The sequence below is a fragment of the Protopterus annectens genome, chromosome 1.part2, assembly GCF_019279795.1.
Source record: "Protopterus annectens isolate FY-2018-M chromosome 1.part2, PAN1.0, whole genome shotgun sequence".
NCBI classification, from domain to species: domain Eukaryota; kingdom Metazoa; phylum Chordata; order Ceratodontiformes; family Protopteridae; genus Protopterus; species Protopterus annectens.
Genome location: NC_056727.1, coordinates 807,872,001 through 807,893,228, shown reverse-complemented (window position 1 = coordinate 807,893,228; position 21,228 = coordinate 807,872,001).

The window sequence follows — 21,228 nt, the reverse complement described above, 5'->3', positions numbered from 1 at the left end:
TACTGGTCTAGGTTGCACTTAAATTGGGTAATAGATGAATTCAGCTTCACATGGATGGTGAAGCCTGTTCTATAGAAAGTGCAGTTTCTGGAACACATATCTGCATCTCCAGCATGTTCTGTTTAAGACACAGACAAAATTCAGGTCCCTAGACCTTATATTTATAGTACTGTTTGACTTATGAATTATGCACAAGATCATAAGTGTGTTGTTTACGGATGCCTTGAAAGCCAGATGATCTGGTAGCTAAAAAAATCCATCTAGAGAGTAAGGGTATTTTAAGGGAAACTTACACTGCAAAAGAAGATCAGAGTCTACACAGATTACAAGGGGAATTACACTGAGAGATATCAGCATCTATACAGGTGACTGTTAGGGCCTACTGCTCAGTGAGCACCAGTTCTAACTAAAGACTGTAGAAAAGGTCAAAAAGTGCAGAAGTGTGAAAAACAAGTGCTGAAACAATGGCTATGGTAATGTAAGTCTTTGCTTTTGTAGAATTTAACAGAAACAGCAACTCTCTTCTTTTCAAGTAGCATGGTTGCCAAACATTGCCAAATGCCTCAAAGGTTATGATCCAGGCATTGTGCAACTTAATTGAATAAATAGCTAGTGGAGATTCAATAAAAACAACACAAACAAGGTCTTGTGGCCAATCAAAAACAGCATAGTCTTATTTCCTTTACAAATGCCCAGGTCAGAAAATGATCCGAGTCTCCTCTACTCTCACTACAGTGGAACAAAGGCAGTTCTGACTAAAGATTGTAAAAAAAGTTCAGAAAGCACAGATATTCAATACAGAAACTCTCAATTAGTGCAGTGAAAACCAAGTGCCAAAACAATGGATTTGGTAATGTAAGTCTTAGCAAAGGTAGAGTTTAGCAGAAACCAGCAACACTCTTCTTCTCAAGCAGTGTGGTTGCAAAATGTCACCAAATGCCTCAGGCATAGAGATTCCAATTTTAAACAAGCTAGCCCTCTAGCCAATCAACTAAAGGCACAATAAGACTTACAAGAGCAATTCCCAGCTCAGAACGATACAGGTTATCCTCTTCTGTCACAAGAGTGTAAACCACAATCCTTCCTAATGTAAAATAACCAGTTTGAAGCCCAGGTGCTTAAACTGGAATGCAGACACTAAAAATTACAGGCACAATAAGCCTTTATCAGCAATTCTCAGCTCAGAAGGATGGAGGCTACCCTCTCCTCTCACAAGTATGTAGACCAAGATCAAAATGCTGCTCCAGTAGTCATAAACCTCACTTCTATTAAAAGTTTAAACTCTTTCATTCAGTGAAGTATGAACTTCATCAGAAACGAATCACACCCCCTTCTCTTCCATTTTAAACAAGAAAAGGTGCCAAAAAGAGTGAATGAATTTAAAGAGATGCACACTACATTGTCTGCAGTCACCACATTGCTTCATACCCACATTTTTAATGTTGGCTGAGCAAAGGGAGTATTATTGGCAGGTTTTGCTCAACACAAGTGTTCTACCTGATTTGAATGATATGATTTCGATCAAAGTTATTTTAAGAAGCAAAGCAGCATCTTTATGAGTTTTTATATAGTGTGTTATTTATACATATTATACTTTTTAGCACAAAGTATTTCTTATGATTATCTGTTACTTGGCCTTCTGTATAAGTTTTTTCAGCTTGTATATATGCATTTTCTACCATATTTATTTTTGGTAGTCATAATGATTTTTAGCTTTTTATTCTGCTTGCATAATGTTGTCTTAAATAGGTGTTTTTATGTGTGTATCATGTTAATAACTTACTGTCCATATTGAGACTATATGAATGTAGCATAACTTGTTCATCTGGTAGCATGATTTAGCAAAATCAAGATAGTGCTGTTTGGCAAACAAACCTTGAAACACAGCAATCAGGGATGTTGTCTCCCTTGAACACTCCATATATTGATAAAAGAATATAGTTTTAACATAAACTAGGTCACTGAAGTAGAACGTATGAAGAATACTGACTGCTAGCAGAAGAGATGGAAATTACTCTCAAAAGTGTAAGTCCGGTGGAGGAAATAGTTACTGTGACAGAGTAAGAAATGCGGCCTCACTTAAAAGGATGTGATGGATATAATCAAACATTGATTTGTCTTAACATTAAAGGAATGATGGGAGTGCTGGGGAACATTAAATATAATTTGTGACATTTATCTGCATTGTTAGCTGGATATATGCAATGCTGGGAAGTAGCTGATGTGAACAATACTGAGGTTTTGCATCAGCAAAATGCCATGACATCACTCAAGCAGCAAGCTGGCAAAATTCAAAATAAAGTGTTAGGGGCTGTAGAACAAAATGATTCTATGGAGTAGCAGTTATTTTTTTTTTATATAAAAAATTTGTTTTGGAGAAAAAAATTATATTACATGGAGTGCTGGAAGAAGCGGAATATATTAGTTTTTTGGATTTTTTTAAACTAAAATTGAATGAATAGAGGTATAAAGTCCTAACTACTGTCCACGTGGCCCATGTTTGAGTAGTGGCATGGTTGCCAGAGCACCTAGGGATGGGAGGATCGGGGTGAGCAGTCAATGCTGGCTTACCCTTCCTGGGGGAAGGAGGGAGGTGGCTTTGAGCTGCTGCACTGGTGACACCTACAGATTTGCAGCTGTATCACTTATAGCCTGAGCCTAGCAGGACCGTGCTGCACAGCCATGTATGCCTTTGGTTGAGGGCTGCAGACATGTGATAGTATGCATGCCTCCTCATGTAAAGAAGCAGTTGTGGTGCCCACAGAATATGACCAACGTGGGAGTTAGGGCCATATAACAAAAACACCACAGATGATGACACTGATACTGGTATGCTCATCCCTTGCCCCAGGGAATAAATGGATCATAGTGTTCTCAGCAAGAGGAATGAATGGGCCTCATGAATAGCCAAGTGGGATAGCTAGATGGTCAGAAAGGGAGTGGAATAATAAAATAAATAGGTAAACAGATAACTAACTAACTAAAGTGGAACAATGGGCAGGTTTTGCAAAGGTCTTTGTTGTGTATTGAAAAAATGCTTCATTTACTGTTGACCCCAAATTTATTCCAGTTATGCCATGTTATGGCAAATAGAAAGTTTTATGACAGTTGTGGCAACTGGGAAAGTAAATTATTGTGGGTGACAACCTGTAGATATAGACCATGACTATTCAAAGGGTATTTTCAGCAGTTTCTAGAGTTTGTTGAGGCTTTTTACAAATACAAAAGAGATAATGGTTACATTGAGTTACCCATTCATTTGCCATATGGGCTCACAGAGATGGATTATATAAGTACTGCTAAAGCAGAAGAATCTGAGAGTTCATTGGAAGTGGAAGGTGAGTGCGAGGAGCAATATGAGCTGAACAGAAATCGTCGACTGTTCACGTGTAATGCAGCAGGAGCAAAAGGAGGTCAGAGCGAATGAACATTTCTACTTGAATATACATCAACTTGTTAAGAGGGGACATGGCTGTATGTTGTAGGATATTATAAGATAAGTATATTTGGTACTGCTGCATTTATTTTTAGGGGACAGGTGAGACTAGCATAACACATGCATAGTGTGCCTTAGAGGCCAAGGGAAAGTATTTCTGTATAGTTTCAGGATAAAAAACGAAAAACAAGCTGTATCAGGCAGAGAAGGCATGATAGTGCCACTTGCATATTAGCATTCAAAATAAAAAGGCCATTATTAGTATGTTTGAGAAAAATGGTAGATAGGTGCCCCAGTTTGATAAATATACTGTTTTGAATGATGTGCTTGTTGATAATTCACCAATTAATAGAATTATGTTTAAGCATATTATTTATGAAATCAAAAGTAATTTAAGTCCTTTTTTGTTTAGTCAATAGAATTAATTGCTACTTAATTAGTGTGGGTTATAAAGGGTGGTCACAGTGGTGCAGCGGTTAGCATTGTCGGTTTGATTCTTGGCTGGTGCCTTCTGTGCAGAGTCTGCATGTCCTCCCTGTGGTCATGTGGGTTTTCTCTGGATGCTCCGGTTACTTCCCACTTTCCAAAGACACTCAGTAGGTGGATTGGAAACTCTAAATTGGCTGTAGGTGAGAGTGTGTGTGCGAGTGAGTGGTACAAATGAACTACCATGGCAGGGCTAGCCACCCGGTGGTGTAAACCTTGGCTCAAGATGATTGTCACTGCTGAAGTGATACCACAACCCCATGTGCGAAAAGGGGTTGAGGATGGATGGATGGAATTAGTTTGGAATAGAGTAGCTAAGTTAATAGTTAAAGTGGTTGTAACCTGCTTTTCTGCAAAAAAAATGCTCAAAATATAGGTATGGGTTTCTAATCAGAAGAGTTAAACTTGAGAATATCGCAAGGCATTCTGAAAAGAGTGAGGAGAATTTTTACATTTTGTTTCAGTTTTCCCTTAGAGAGCACAATTATGCTTAATTAATTGTGATTGTGTTAGAGCAGACCTTATGATAACTAAAATAGTTCTTATGTCTTGAGAGTTTCATATTTGGAGGTTTCAATATTGCCACAATGAAGTTAGTCATATAGCTACATTCACTGAAATAGGTTGCAAGTTATAAATATATTTATTGAATTCTACTAATAATTGAAAGGATATTTAGTTGATGCAAGTAACATAATTATTTTTGTATGTTCTGTTTTTGTTTTGCATTCACTGTGCAAAACCTATGTTGGTCCAGTGAAAGGTATTACATCATTTCTGTGTTCCAATGTCCTTGTGCTATCTGTTAGTGGACCAACACAACATTTCCTCATTTTTTTGTATACCAGCTGATCCTTATTAACGCAAGAATGTGTTTATAGTAAACATGTCGTTTGACTTTTTCACACCTAATTATTGAAAATATATTGTATTTTCTTTTTCAAAATGAAATTTAATTGTGGAGCACATTCAACTGACAAGTATATGATTATGTTTATACTTATTTTATGAAGAAGTAGTTTTATAATTTCAGATAACACCTTTCATGATGATGTTATTGTTACCAAGATGAAGTAGGAAAAAGTAAAATCTGGTTAATGTGATTTAATCGTATGATATGTAATGATCATAAAAGCATAAGATAAGTCACTGTTACATGTGAAACTGTTTGCGTTCTGAAATATGGATGCTTCTTAGGAGAAAGATTAATACTGGAAAAGGCAGACTATAATGGTTGTCTTTCGGCTTTTCCCAGTAAGGGGTCGTCACAGCTGAACTCCGGTCTGCTAATGATTGGCAGTAGATTTTTACGAAATGCCGAAGTGCCAGCTCGACGTCCAACCTTCAACGAAGGCACACCCATTTACACAATTTTAATAAATTGTAGAAGCTTATAATATCTCAGGGAGAATAATATGGAGTATTGGTTTATAGTGTGTACCACAGACTATGTTAAGTGAATATTTTCTGGAGAGCTGCTAGACACTTTGTGAGCAGACTGACTTTAGTTAGAGAATTATAGATGATCCTCTGAGTGGTAAACAGACAGAGACACTTGTCTGTGTTAGGATGGGAAGCACATTTGGGAGTGTTATGAATTAGTTTGGTGATTTTTGACATAATTGGATGGAAGAGTGCAGCATAATGCTCATGCCAGTCATACTTACTGGCTTCAGAAATCACAATTATGAAGGTTGGCTGCACTGGATAATAAATGTATTATTTGCAGTTCTCCCGGAATGATACTAACAGAAAACATTATCATGTATTCAGTACCCTCTGTTGATTAAGCTGATGGATGGATTTGTCTCCATGTTGGGTTTGAGCAGAGGCATATTATGGGCTGGCAGCAAGAATACTGTTATAGATTCCAGTGACGTATGTGTATAGTGTACTGGATATTGTTTTATGAATGTCGTATTCTAAGGTATTCTGTTGACCGGGTATTATAGGGGTAGATGATGACTAATAGAGATTGAAGAGGGCTATTCAATTTGGTGGTATGTAATACACATAGAAGTACAATAAAACTTCACTCAAAATGAGGCAAAAGATGACTACCTGCTGCAATGCTTTAAGGATGAGGATTAAATGAAGAAGTTTGGGAATACAATGAAGTGTTTTTCAGGATTATGTTGAGTTAGAGCAATACTTTAGGCATGATAGCTTTTGTAAGTAGAGGATCTGTTAGAGGGCCTATATTAGTTCACCGAAATGTTATTCTGGTGAACACCTATTCATCAACTCCTAATCAGTGAAAATCATATCAGCGATTTGCTGAATTTACTAAAGGCAATGAAATAGTTGCTCAAAGCACAGTGGACCAACTTGAAGTTGATTTAAACCCACCCAAGTGAGGGGCTTTGCCCCCCACACCAATCCCTAACTATATATACCAACTCTGAGACCACATTACAGCGGAGAAAGGGGCAAAGCTTTGTAGTTGTCTGCTGTGGTTTGGGCAACTATTTTGTTGCACTTAGTAAATTCAGCGAATCGCTGAAGTGATTTTCACTGATTACGGGTTAATGAATAGGTGTTCGCTGGAATGACATTTTGCCAACCTAATATAGAGCCCTGTTAGACAGGGCAATAACTTAGACATGAAAGTTTGTACATAGATAGGGCGTCTGTTAAAAAGGAATCAGCACATTTATACAAGGGATTTATAACCAGGAGCTTAGCATTACAAGCAGATTTAGGGAGCACAATGGTAATGAGAAAGGAATGCAGACAGATGATAGGAATTATACAGGAACAAATTAAACTGTGACATGAACACAGAATATTGATGTGTGGATGAATGGATGTTTATTGATTATAACTTCTTTGTTTTTGAGAAAAATGCAGGCAGATTGTTTATCATGTATACAGCTGTGCTGTAAATAATAAATCTGTTATCTGTTTAAATTCTGTCATAATGTTGCTTTCCTTTTTTATAATTAAATATATTAAAAGACAAAGCTCTATGGCTAGATTGACATTTTCTCTAAAGACTGTATATAGTTTACATGCATCATACTAGGGAAAGCTAAATCTGTACTGTGGTTAACGGTAAACCCTGAAGGGTGGCGCTACCTAGATGAAGAGAATGTAAATATATTTGCATCCATTGAATGAAAATGGATTCTACCATGACAATATGTCTGTATGTTTGTGTAAATTATGGTTTAAAAGCTCAAAAAATACATTTATTTTCAGAAAATAAATGCAACAATTAAGTTCCCTGCAGAAACAAGTAGGTATGGTCATCTTGTCATCTGATATTAATCCTCAGTGAGAAAAACCTGGAAATAATTACCAATAAAAGGATCATACAGATACAACTGTGAAACAGGTAAACCAAACAAATTGGGTGTTTAACTGGATAACCTATCAGGTTACATCAGAAACCAAAATAACTAAATCCCAGACAGTAATGCCTGAACTGCACAAACAAACTAGAAAAAAAGCTTACAAGTGAATCTGGCATTTTGATGCTAACAAGACATCTGCAACTCGCCACAGCAAAATCTCTTGATGGCTCTGGCAAACAACATAAAGTTAAGCCCCGGGATTCATGAAGCTTGTGCCAGGCGCAGGCGTAGCGTAGGTGGTATAATGCCAAATATGGCCGCCGAGCGATTCAGGTACGATCCAATTCCACGTGCACTACCAGCGTACGCCAGATCTGCGCAGCCCTCGGCTCAGGTATGCTAATCACCCCATGCACAGTACTGCAGCATGCAAATGAAGGTACATAGCGATTCATGAAGTGGTGCAGGTGTAGCGTAAGCCTACAGAAATGTAAACCAAAAAAAAAACGGTTTACATTTTGCCAAACAGAACATTGGAGCTATGAAAGCGGACCAGACTCACGTATTACAAAGTTAACATATACCAATGGCTAAATATACAGCCAATGGCATAAGAAAAGATGCACAACACCTAAAAAATAACATTTAATGTCATATCCACAGTAACGCAAAGTACAACTGCAGGGCATGTGTGCGCAAACGGGAGCACAAAGAAAATATATACAAATGTCATAAAATCGCAATGTAATACAAATCATGATTTCACCATAATAGTCAATGGTATGCATGGTACACCACAACCAAGCTGCAAGGGTTGCTAAGGGTCTGTGATAGTGTTCAGCGTGGTAACTATGAATTAGTAGTCAATGCCATGCAAATGAGGCAAGTAATAGTGAATCGCAAACGTCCCGCCGGACTAAGGATGTACCATACGACACAGCGCTACAACACCGAGGAGTGGTTTGGAGGTATACATGACATCAGCAGTGGGGTGTGCCACCGTAGCTGTAAGCACATTGGAGCAATGCAAATCTGGGCTGCCCGTTGCTAAGCAAAGTCACAGGATAGGGTTGGGGATGTAGGTATAGCATTGTTTTGCTGAGAGCACACATGGTGCCCGAAAGCGCATGTGTACGTGGATGAAAACGTGCCCAAAACCAGGTAAGCAGAAGCACGCGCTGCGCACCACAGCTCAAACAGGAAGGTTAGGGGAAGAAAATAAGGAAATGCCACAGTAGGGTAATTGGAGTACAACTGAGCAATTAACACCTATTAACTCACAGTGGGCAATTGATGGCAGCTAACAGGTCTGCTCGCAGCAACCTGCAGAACAGGATAGGGGAAGTGTCGGATTGCAAAGAAAAGAGAACTGTCACCGCAGAGCAAAGCAAACCTGCAGTAGATCGGCCATAGAACACATTTCGCAAGATAAGCCAGGTTTTGGAAAGTACAAAAGAAAGCAGGCTGCTGGATGCATGCCAGAAAATGGGAGGGGAAACGTTAAGAAATGTTAAGGGAAGGGCAAGAGGTAATCCACGGCAGCTAAATGTAATTCAACACCAAAGGCACCACAATAACAGTACCTGTGGTAAAACACATAAGATACCCTGCAGCTCTGATTGTACATACACACCCTATGACATCATCAGTGTTCAAAGCACAATAGTATAAAGTGTGAAGGCACCTCACACACACCTGTGTATTCCCAAACACTGCACCATCAGTGTAAACAGATGGGGAACTTTTACAATGTACTTGTTGGGAGCTGCCATAGCTGTGATTCATCACCATATGTTGGAGACTGAAGATGTTGTGGAGGATGATGCTGACAACCACCGCAGGCCCCGGAGGAGAAGAAGAGTGTTCAGACCAATGGTAACCTACCAGGGGCTACATGATCTGGAGATAGTAGAGTGTTACAGGGTGAACAGGGACATCTTACAGCAAACAGTTGAGCTGTGCTGGCCATGCCTGAGATCCAGAAACAACAGAGGGGAACCCATCCCAGTGGACACGAAGGTATGTGTAAGCTTGAGAATACTAGCCACAGGTACCTTTCAAAGGCCGACTGGAGATATCATGGGGATCTCACAGGCATCAGCATCCAGGGTACTCCACCACTTCCTGGATGCCATGTTACCACATGCCAATGAGCATATATACTTCCCCCGAATTCAGGAGGAGTTGGCCAGCAATATGCGCCTCTTCCACCATGTGGCACACTACCCGGAGATACTGGGTGCGATAGACTGCACGCACATACATATCAAGTCACCACCCGGTGAGCATGGTAGGTGCTACATAAACTGCAAGGGATACCACTCCATCAACTGCCAGATCGTGTGCAATGCCCAGGGCATTATCAAGGATGTGTGTGCTGGCAGCCCTGGAAGCTACCATGACTCCCACATCTGGCATGCCTCACAGCTGTATCAGGTATTTGTCAGGGGGGACATCCCATATGGCCACCTTGTGGGGGATGCTGGCTATGCACTGGAGCTGTGGATGATGACTCCCATCAGAAATGCACACACACCCATGCAAGAACGCCATAATGAGGCACACGCACAAACCAGAATCATCATAGAGCATGTGTTTGGGATGCTGAAATCATGGTTCCATTGCTTGGACATATCTGGTGGAGCCTTGCACTACTCTCCAGGCACGTGTGCCCCACATCTTCATAGTATGTGCCATGCTACATAATATGATCCTGCGGAAACAGCTGCAGCAGGGACATAATGGTGAAGGCCCTCACAGCCCACCACAATTGCCAAGGCCATCACAGGCACAGAGGGATTCAGACCACGAACACCCTGTGCCAGCCCCAGTAGGCAGATGGAGGCATGCCCAATATGCCCATGCCTTGGCAAAGAGGGAACGTATAGCACATACACTGACAGTGTAGGCCCCTATGGACTGACACACTTCTCCACCTGCACTCACAATAAACTGGACGGCACACACACACACGACCACCTGTAAATTGTAATGTATAGGTGGCCTACTATGTGAATCCTACATAGGCAGCCCTCAACCATTGCACACACAACAGCTATTGGAACAAGGAAAGTCAACACCTGAACAGTACACGAACCTAACAGCATATGTTGATATTGCATGTATTGGTTCCTAGGTACATCGGTAGGTACATGCCCGATTGTCAGAGGCCATTCATCAGCTGAGGCAAACAGTGTCTGCTGTTGCCACCACATCGATTAACCAACTGTCCCTCAGTGGAGCAGAGCCAGTTGCGGGATCCATGTGTGTAACCACTGTTCCCCACACACTCTGCATGGATTACCTGGTGTGTTAATGAGGGGCTCCATATAATGTAATCAGGGATGTAGTGCCAAAGCATGGGGAGTACCCATGACAGGTATCTGTCACCCCAGCATGCTCCACTTATGGTTGTGTGAAGGTGTAGCACATTATAGTGTGTGGCTCACTGTGACATAGATTCCTAATGCTGGAGCACATCCATTAAACATCACTTGGACATACCATTGATAGGTCTCATCCATATGTAAACTAACTGAGTTACACATTTGATTGCAGTATGGTGTAACAGCTGTAGTACAGTCCACATACAAAACACCATAACACGTGTATGAATCCCAGATGCCCAGGTGGTAAAGGCACTGACTGTCGTGCATGTTCCCGGTTCCACGTCCTGCAAGGGCCGTTACGTAATCCTGAAGGCACGAATAATGGATGATGGATGCAGGTCATCAGAGCAGGTTTAGCACATGTTAGAGGGTTTATGCATTGGCAAGTGCTGGTAAGCGTTGTTTAAACATGACTATACGGATATGCGCGAAACAGGGCTAAGCTTTGCTGAATATCGCGCAGATCATGGTCAACGATGTCCAGAACAGGTGAAACCAGCATTATTCACCCCTGTACTAATAGTGCCTGCTTTGAAAGGTAAAACGACCACTGCCAGGAGTAGAAGACGCAATCATATACACAATCACCTACCACTAAGCTACCCGAGATTTACCAACGGCAGGTGTGTATTGTGACAGGTTAAAACACAAACGTGTGGAGTTCAGGAAACAGTATACACCGCCATGTACACAATGAAAGGTGTGTTCACTCTCTCTCTCTCTCTATATATATATATATATATATATATATATATATATAGAGATAGAAAGGGTGATAGAGAGATATATGTCGATATATACGGATTCACCTATATCTGCAAATATATAAATAGGTTAACGACATGTACACAACCATGGAGGTACAAATAAATAGGATACTGCCAACTACCGAATGTTTTACATACCGACACGTGTAATCATGAGGCTTAAAGACCGAAAGACCACAGTACTGGAACACTAGAATCACGAGTAATATTATCACGATGTTAAGGGACATTTAGTTATCGCTGCTGGTGCTGCGGTCCAGGTAGGTACCGCGTTCAAGTGTGTTTGTGATTGCTGTAGTCTGTGTAAGTGTGTGTTGAGGGTGCCGTGTGTGTTTCCGTGGGACTGTAATGTGTGTGTGTGTGTGTGTGTGTGTGTGTGTGTGTGTGTGTGTGTGTGTTTGTATCATGTGTCTGTTAGTGCTAACTCAGAGGTAGATCATTACGGGAGGTGTGGTCATAGCTGTCCTTAGGCATACAGTTACCACCTGTCCCACTTTGAGAGGGACAGTCCCTCCTTGGGCAGTTGTGTCCTGACAACAAATATTAAAAAGGGCAAATGTCCGAGATTGTAGGACATAATTATGTCCCATATATTATGTAATAGTTGTATTAAATAGTTTTTCCTGTATCTAAAATACGTAAATGTTACAAGAAACATGATAAGTAGCTAAAGTGCTACAAGAATAAGGATGTATTTAGGATAAAAGTACGTTCTATCCTGTGTACTGACCGTGGGTATGTGTCGGCCTCTAAACACCGATGTGTGTCCTGCAAATGTCCCACTATCACCATTTGAAAAGGTGGCAACCCAAGCCAAAGAGGTCCAGTCACCAACACAACTGCAATGAGTGCAAATACCTGTGACAGAAATACACGAGACAGCTTTCATGTAGTAACATTCCCTTACATATCGATGTATTTCCGGAGGGATTGAAGAATCAGCCTCACCTGCATGCTATATAGGAACCAATTAACAATGGCTCAATGAATAAGCCTGCAACAACCATAGTTTTAGTCTACTAAATGATAGGTCTTCAATTAGGGAAGGAGCCCACACACACATATGGAATATGTATAAATGCAGTCCCCACAAACCTGTATATGCTATGTACACCCACCTACATCTCCCCCACACCTGAAACAATTGCAATACAGACTGTAATAACATCACAACATCCACTCACTCAATAACATCTGCAGAAGCGTTAACATACCTTGTGAAAGACACACTTGTAATGGCGCCATGTGAAATTGTAGCTGTTGTATAATGGAACAGACTGTGATGTTACAGGTTTTGTTTGCAATAGTCCCATATCAGACGGTTGAGATGACAGGTACACTCAGATGTAGAACCACATACTCTAGCCATCACACACAATCCATGGGGGACATGAATTCAAAATATCTGTGTCTCTCCAAATAGCAGTTGCAATTCCTCACAACAAAACACATACAGGCCGTCTCCCTCGAACGTAGGGCAAAAGGCCAACGCCCAACTGGAGTATACAATTATACCCCACTGTTGCCGCGTAATTGGCGAATGGAGTAGCTGCACAGCTGATGTGCATGTAATAATTTACTCAGGAACACCAACTGGTGGCAGGATACCACATGTTACAGGTATCTACGTATAATAGGATGGCTTGCCATACATTCAAACCGTATGCTCATACCATAGAACCTTTTAAACAGGAAAGGAGTAAGACAGATATCTACAAAGACTCAGAACGCTAACAAGGTATGTAGAACACTCAGTATGTTAATGTATGTAGTGCCTGTTCTGTATTAATTAAAGCGTACGCAATGCATAAAGTGGGAAAAGGTATTATGTAGTGATGTCTTGTTGAGCATAGTAATGCTTGTAGAAATTGTGTGTCGTGCTGTGGGCCACAAGGTAAACATCTCATACACCACAAGGGATGCTACATAAGGGCTTTAAACACAACAATTCCACACCAGCCACCGTCAGTGGTAGGGTTTGTCCAACAAGTATGTGCCATAACAGGGGATAGTATATGTTGATATACTGTTACAGTAGGCATGTGTATGGGCATATAATGAGAATAACATGCCTAAGGTGGTCCTGCTGTGCAATTATGCTTTGCATTATGGGATAATGTTTAAAATATGTGTAATGTACAGTACTGTAGGTAGATATGTCAGATATTTTACATAGCATTACTGTTATATCATGCAAACAAAAGGTATGTCTATTGGCATGTACAATACACAGTAACAGGATACATATGGCTTGTAGTCATGGGACAGTGTAACAGCATGATAGCTAATTGAAATGGAAGAGCTACTCAATTATCCATGCACAAAGGACATGTAATAGCTTCACAGGTTCATAGTTAGGTACTGTGCTGTCTGGCCAAGTCCATTTGTAAGCCCAACTACAGTGTTTTCACTGGCGGCACCTCCCTAGGGTAGTGTCCTGTGCCTGTGAACAGCAGAGCCATTTGTTACCTGCATCTGTGTACAGTACAGCCACTGCAGTGATCCCTGGCGTACATGTGTGTCTCCCATCCACCCATCAAGGTATCTCATTAAGAGTGCTAGTGAGGGTCCCTGCTTGATGTACATAGGAATCATGTTCCAAAGCATGGTGAGTGTCCAGTTCAGGAATGTATCCCTCAAGCACGTACCACTCATCGTTGCATTTGGGTACATATCCCTGAGCATGTTGCTCTCAGTGGCTTTTGCTTATGTTGCTTATGTGGAGTATATCCATCAATATTGTTGTGGACATGGGCCTTGTATGTTCAGCAGAGGTCACCTCTGAGTATGCAGTATACAAATGTGTACAGTTGTGGTTTCTGTAGTTGTGCTGCATACATCATCCTTCAGAGGTCAATAATCCTCTTGGTGTGTTAATGTTGTTGTATTTAAACCCGTTGCTGTTCCGTAAGGTACACCCCAAAAGGGGTGTTGTACCCTTGAATGTGTGTCATACGTCAGGAGTATAGAGGTACAATGGGTGCCTTTGTTCCAGCTACAAACCCATTACAGATTAGGGTGGCCACGTAGAAGGATATCCATGCCACATTGGCAATATGGTTATCAAAGGAGTGGGTGCTATATACGTGTGTACTAAGATCCTGTATAATGTCTCATGTATGTAGGGGACTACCACCTATGTGATACTGAGTGGGTGATTGGTGTAATCCAAAGGGGATGTCTATGCACCTTGTGTCATGCAGCTTGAGGCCATGTTATCGACACCAGGTATCCGTCATACTGACACCTTTATGGAGGGGGTCTGTATCAGCTGGTGAATCAATCATGGCTCCTTGTTTGCACTCATCTGGAAACCTATTCAGGGAAAGTCCCTCTGTGCTAGCCTGTACCTCAGGGAAGCATATACCGAACATGAAGGGCACTATGACCGAGGACTGGGGTACGCCAATTGTAACTGAATTACAGTAGGTACTATGGTATGCTACCCTCACTGTGTGGGTCCTGTCCGTGAGCCACTTTGCATAACATCTCGAGACGTAGAGGTTGATGTGCAGGTGGATGTGTATGTTGTCAATACCAGAATGGAGAACGGTGCTGAAAGCCAATGAGAGGACAATGTAGGCTGTGTGGACCTCCTTACCTTCATCTACTACCTTGGTAGCTGTATCAAAGGAGTCTACCAGGTGTAGGAGCTATGGTCTGGCCCTAACAAATCCAACCTGGGTGGTATCAAAGGTTTGGAGCCCACCAATGTCTCTGTGAATGACTTCCATGATGATGTGTCCCATAGCCTTGCAGAACAGTCCAGTCAGATGTATAGGGCAATAGTCCCTCTGGTCCATTGTGATGCCACCTATGTGGAGTGTGATAACTGTTGCTGTGCACCATTCAGGGGCCACAATTTCTGATACAAGGCTATTAGTGAATTTGGTGGCCAAGTGGGGAGCCATGTCATTCTGAGGTTTGTGTAAATCGCAGTCTGGGATGTTGGACAGTCACATGGAGTCTGTGTTCCAGGCCTTAGAGAGTGCAGGTTGGAACTGCGTAGTTGTGACCACAGGGACTCTGCATTGTTCCTGTATAGATTTGGGCCCTGTAGGGTGTGAGAGGGGTGTAAAGTTAGCATTGAACCTATCTGCCAGGATGTTGCCAGTATCAGTCGGTTCTGTAATGTTCCTGCCTAACCATCGTATGTCAGAGCAGATGTGGGTATTGCCATCGAAAGTACTGACATACCTCCATAACTCTTTGTGGTAGTTCTTGTAATGTGTTGCAGTAATGTTTATGTAGCTAGCTTTGGAGGATGTGATAAGGGATCCCGGATTCCTATTGAGGCTGACTAGGGAGCTACCCCACCCATGGGATTGTACTCCACTTTGCAACAGCCTCCTCCTTTTGTTGTACATTATGTCCATGGAACTGGACCCCCAGAGTGGTGTCCGTTATCTGGTGTGTACCATCATGGCTCTGTTTGGGATAGCATGATCCATGCAGTCGTGTAAGTGCTACTGAAGTGCAGTTGTGTATGTTTCAGCATTTGTAACTATATTGTCCATCTGCACGGGTGTCATGACGTTTACTACCACTGTCATAAGAAGTCTGAAGTTGGCCTTGTAGAAATATTGTACTGTGTATTCCGTGAAGGGTGTGGTACTAGGATGTGGATAACAAGGGTGATTAGCATACATTCGGAAATGACCAACGAGGGGATAACCCCAGGTGTGGAACACCAGTCACATGTTGGTAATGTCCATGTCTAGGATATTGTTGGCCTTGGTGGTGGTGTGTATAGGTTGATCCAGCCGATTGGAGGTTATGAATCCCAGAAAGCGTTGGCCTAATGTGTCAGTACATGAGTAGGTATCCCAGTTAAGTGTGGGGTAGTGTCAGTCTCACATCAGTAGTTCCTGTCTGAACCCAACTGTCCAGTACACCAAGAAATGAGGGCCGTTAACCGTGGGGTATGGTGTGAAATCCGTAGCAAGTTACAAAGTGTATAGCAGTTCTGGCCACAGTTAGTTGCACTTGGATTACCTCTGATGCATTGTGCTAAGTAACCAGCCTGAAGGTGTGTACATCCTTGTGAAATATGGACACACCTCCGCCGTGGGTGATCCGGTCCTGGTTATATGACTGAATGGTGTGGTCTGCGTATAACCTGTCAGTGCAGGGGTGCTCTCCGGAGCCTAGAAGCAGGTCCCAGTTACTGCAGAGATATCAAAGTGGTCCATTATAAGGAGTGCCTCACCTGAGTGCGTTAGAGATGAAGATGTCAAGCATTGAGTAACATTACCCTCAGGTTTTGCTTGCCTGTTCCTGTTCTGGTGGTGAATATGTTATTGGAAACTGTCCAAGACAGACAGTATAGGAGCAGCAAGAGCCTTAGATGTTATCCGTAATTCCAGGGCTGACAGGTGCAGGTCATGTGTGCCAAAGCATCATGTTTTGTCGACCATGTCATTCAAAGCAGACAGATACTGGATGCCTGTGGAATGACAGCAGAAGCATAGGCAACTGTTGAAGTGAAACATTCAGTCATTGTACAGTGGTATCAGTCTGGATGAATGCAGAATGCTTCTCAGGGCTTGGGCGATACCTTCTGGGCTACAAGACCGGAGAGCTATTGCATGTCCCTGTACATGTAGTCCAGGAAGTTACATCTCAGGGCAGTCACACTAACATGGAGAATGACAGTCAAATTGTACCTGTTGAGGTGTGGCATGGGTGCATAGGTTATGTTGCGGATCCTGTTACCCGACAGCCAGATGTAAGCAATTATCGCCTTGTGTAGCCTGCTGAGTGGGACATCAGTGTGACCACCTACAGAGTCACCTGTGACCGGTGTGTTGGGTATGTTATAACACCCTATTGGCTGTAGTTGATGGACACACATGAGTCTGTGGGCTATAAGTAATTGGTGTTGTGTTTGGTGATGGGGGCTGCCTCTGTTTCCTACACAGAGAGTATGGAGAGGTTCCGCAAATGTCGTAGTCATACTATGTGTGGCCTGTGGTGGTGGAGATCTAGTGAGACTATGTGATGAGTGGGGTGTGTTGCAAACGTTTAACATCCCCACATGAATGTCAGGTTCAGTCTGGGTTGGAGAGCATTACCCCCAGCATGGCTACATATGTGCATCTCCCACAGGCTGTAGTGTCATATGTTAGGAGGTGAGCATTGACTGTGTACATGAGACAATTGCTATATTGCCTCATGTTTGCCATATTCATCATATAGACAGGCAATAACACTGGTAATTGACACTTGGACATGCCTGTATATTTAACCATGTCTCACAAGATATGTGAGGTATGTGTGTACAACAGCTGTTGTACTGTAAGCAAGCTGGAAATGTAAGGACAAACAGTGTACTTGTAGGAAATGAGTTGGAATGGCTGCTATAGTAATTAGTAGCTCATGAAGTGCTTACATGTTCTGAACAAGTGCTGAGCATGAATATGCAATACAGATAGGGTGTTGGATAATATATACCCACTGCCCCCCCCAACAGGTACACAATCACATATTCATGAACACTACAGAAACCCTGTAACCATAATTATGATGGTACAAGGTGCACTCAGGCTGCATGTGACCTGTTCACATCCCTGGCCGTATCATACACATATGGCAAAACAGTTTGCTCTACACATACAGTTCCATGTAAAACATAGGTTCATGTCAGTCTGTGAAAACACTGAATGGAGCACAGCAACAGTTATCACAACCCACAAAGTGGAGACGCCAGTCATAATGGGAGGCACTGCACTATTACCCTGCTGAGTATGGTCTGCAAGTCCATGAACCTTAATCAACGTAGATGTTAGCAGTACAGATGTAGATGACGGTACAGATGATTTCACACTGCATAGCACACCTGTGACAGGTCATAGGACATCATCACCCATACTGTGTTCCACCTATACTGAGTATACTAGATGTACCTTCGTATGTCACAGGAGTGTTCTACCAGTAGCCTGTTGACAGAAGCAACACTACAAAAGGTGTCTGAGTGACATGTGCATATCACACCAGTGGCAGCTACAGTAAAACAGGGTTAATGTTTTGTACTCCCCCCTCATTGTAGCCCATACCACACAGACAAGTGGGAGGCATCTGCGTATGTAAGGATGTGAATGGCCATGACTTAGGAGCAATAGCTGTCTCAGTGTTGTGGACAACATACAGAATGGGCTTTGTGGGTGAGGTGCATGACATATGTGCACAATCTGACAGCTGCTTATTGCATTGTCACGGCTAAGTTAATAACCCTGTACCCATTAACTACCACCTAGGCAGCGGTCAACATTATGGACACTGTGTGTAAGGGATGGTGCTGTGCAGTTTACCTCCCTGAGCTGGTGACGTCTTCAGGCCTATTAGGTAGCCATACGAGGCAACCCAAGTCATGACAGGGTGCCATCCATGAGCATGGAGATCATTGGACAGCCATACTCAGCACTTGGGTGATCAATATATGATCACATATCACCTTTAAGGGGTATTGGCCATGCGTGGATGGGTGACACCAGCCTTCACAATCCTCACCTCCACTATGCAGCATGCTGGCTACCCTGCATAAAGACATGTGCAACACTGTAATGTTAGACATGCTACACGTACATATCCTGATCTGAAAGACATACGTCATAGACAGCCACCTTCCTACTACAAAGATCGCCACATGCTGGACAAATCCCTGTGCCATACATGTTACATACTCCTGCCATACCATGCAACCCTGTCCATCAAAGCTGCGCATGTCATCTCTGTCATACATGGTGCGATGACCGCATGGTAGATGTATCATTAACTGTCTGGATCAATAATGTGGCACTGATGCACATGGTGGTGGCAACATGGCTGTCGGATACAGGTAGAAAACCTCACATCCTATGCCCATACATGGCCCAGGGCATACACACTACTGCATGACCTTGTCTGTACATGCTATAGTTAATAACCATCCCTGCAAATACCATCCGGCTAGCCACTGTCCCGTGTGTATCACATGTGCAACATAGGCGATACGTGGCAGGATGTTGAACTGCTGTACAGTGCCGTGTAGATGTACATGACAAAACACATGCATGTAAAGGTTTCTGTGCGCATGTCTGCATTGTCACTGCTCATGTCCATTAAGGCAGTGTATTTGTTGATATGTGACATATATACAGCATCAAGGTCAACAGCATTACTGTGGACACATCCAGGCATGTGCTGATAGGTAAGAACACCAGTACAGGCAAACAGACATGCCCACATCAAGACAGCATTCACAAGGAGTATGAGCAATGTAATGAGGTGACACACATATATGGTGATACTATCCAATGCACAACGGGTGTTACATGTGTGTGACACAAACATGTCAGTTGTGTCAGTGTCATGACGATTTGCAAAGATAACTGTTCATATGTACTAGATTTAATACACATGTATGTGCAGCTGTATCTCTGTGCATCTCTGAGATACTGTGACCTGTCTCTATCATTATGTCTTCCATATAATGCCTTGATCACGCCTGCCAGCATATAGCCACTTGGAGGATGATGCCCTCATACCGTACCTCCATGATAACTATGAGGTATTGTTCAGCCATGTGCCACAGCATGCCCAGCAGTGTGATGACCTGTGGCAGGAACTTCACAGGAGGGTTAATGATGTGGGTGGTCATAACCACACCTACCAGCAGGTGCGCAGACACTGCATGGACCTGATCCGACATGCAAAACAGTGTACCAATGCAATTGCCAGGGAACAAGGTAGAACAGGTGGTGGGCCACCAACCCAGCCCCCACTCACACGTACCGAGGAGCTACTGGCCAGCCTTGGGACCCCGTCAGAACAGCATCCACAAACACTAGCTGCCATCGTGGAGGTGGGTGTATCCCAACCACCGAGCCTGGAGTTGCCTGGTAAGTCACTACTGCACATATAACTATTATATCCCATTTAGTTGCATGTGTCACTGTACAATATGTAATGTAACATCATATGCAAGGTATGTTTACACACATGCTGCATACTATAGTATGCTACCCTGTGTATGCCAAACATACAACCCTTTGTCTGCATAACCCTGTGGACAGTGACGTATCTGACATCTATGGGTGTATGTCATATGGGACAACACAGACATGTGAGATAGATGGCCATCACAAACATTTGGTCAACACATGTTCACACATGGCCATGGAGGATGGCCAGAGACATGTAGCAACACACAGTAGATGTGATGTGTATGTATGTACAGCCTGTTGCACATTGTCCACACATGGACCAACTATAGCCTTTGTCGAATGGTTATATAGTAGATGTGAAACACTGGACATCCTAAAAGCCTGTGCACAGCTTGTGGAGGTGTCACTTAATTCGACCACATAAGATGTGTTGAACATCATGACTGTATCACAGCATGACAGTAGTCACCTGTACAGCTTCCACATACATAGACACCACATCAGGCCACAGATACCGTACATTTCCCTTGCTGCTGTTGGACATCACTGTCAGCCGTGCACCTCACATGTGTGGTACATAAATGTCATGTGGGACATGGTATATTGACAAGTCTGCCATGTGTGGACACAGTTGCCAGGCAGCTGAGACATTTTAGCAGTTGTGCAGGGGTGTCATCCGTAAGACTTCCAGTGACCTGTCACATGACACAGCATGGTTTAGTGTGTATACACCTCGGCGACGTGGGTCACAATCCACAGTATTTATGTAATGTGTATGCACGCAGTCATGGCTATGCACTGTGTGTGTATTCCACACTGTATAGCAATATAGACACCTCATGATGCCATGCAATGGCACTGTGTCTGTACTTCACACTGTATAGCAATGTAGACACCTCATACTACCCTTCAATGCTCATGCACATCTGC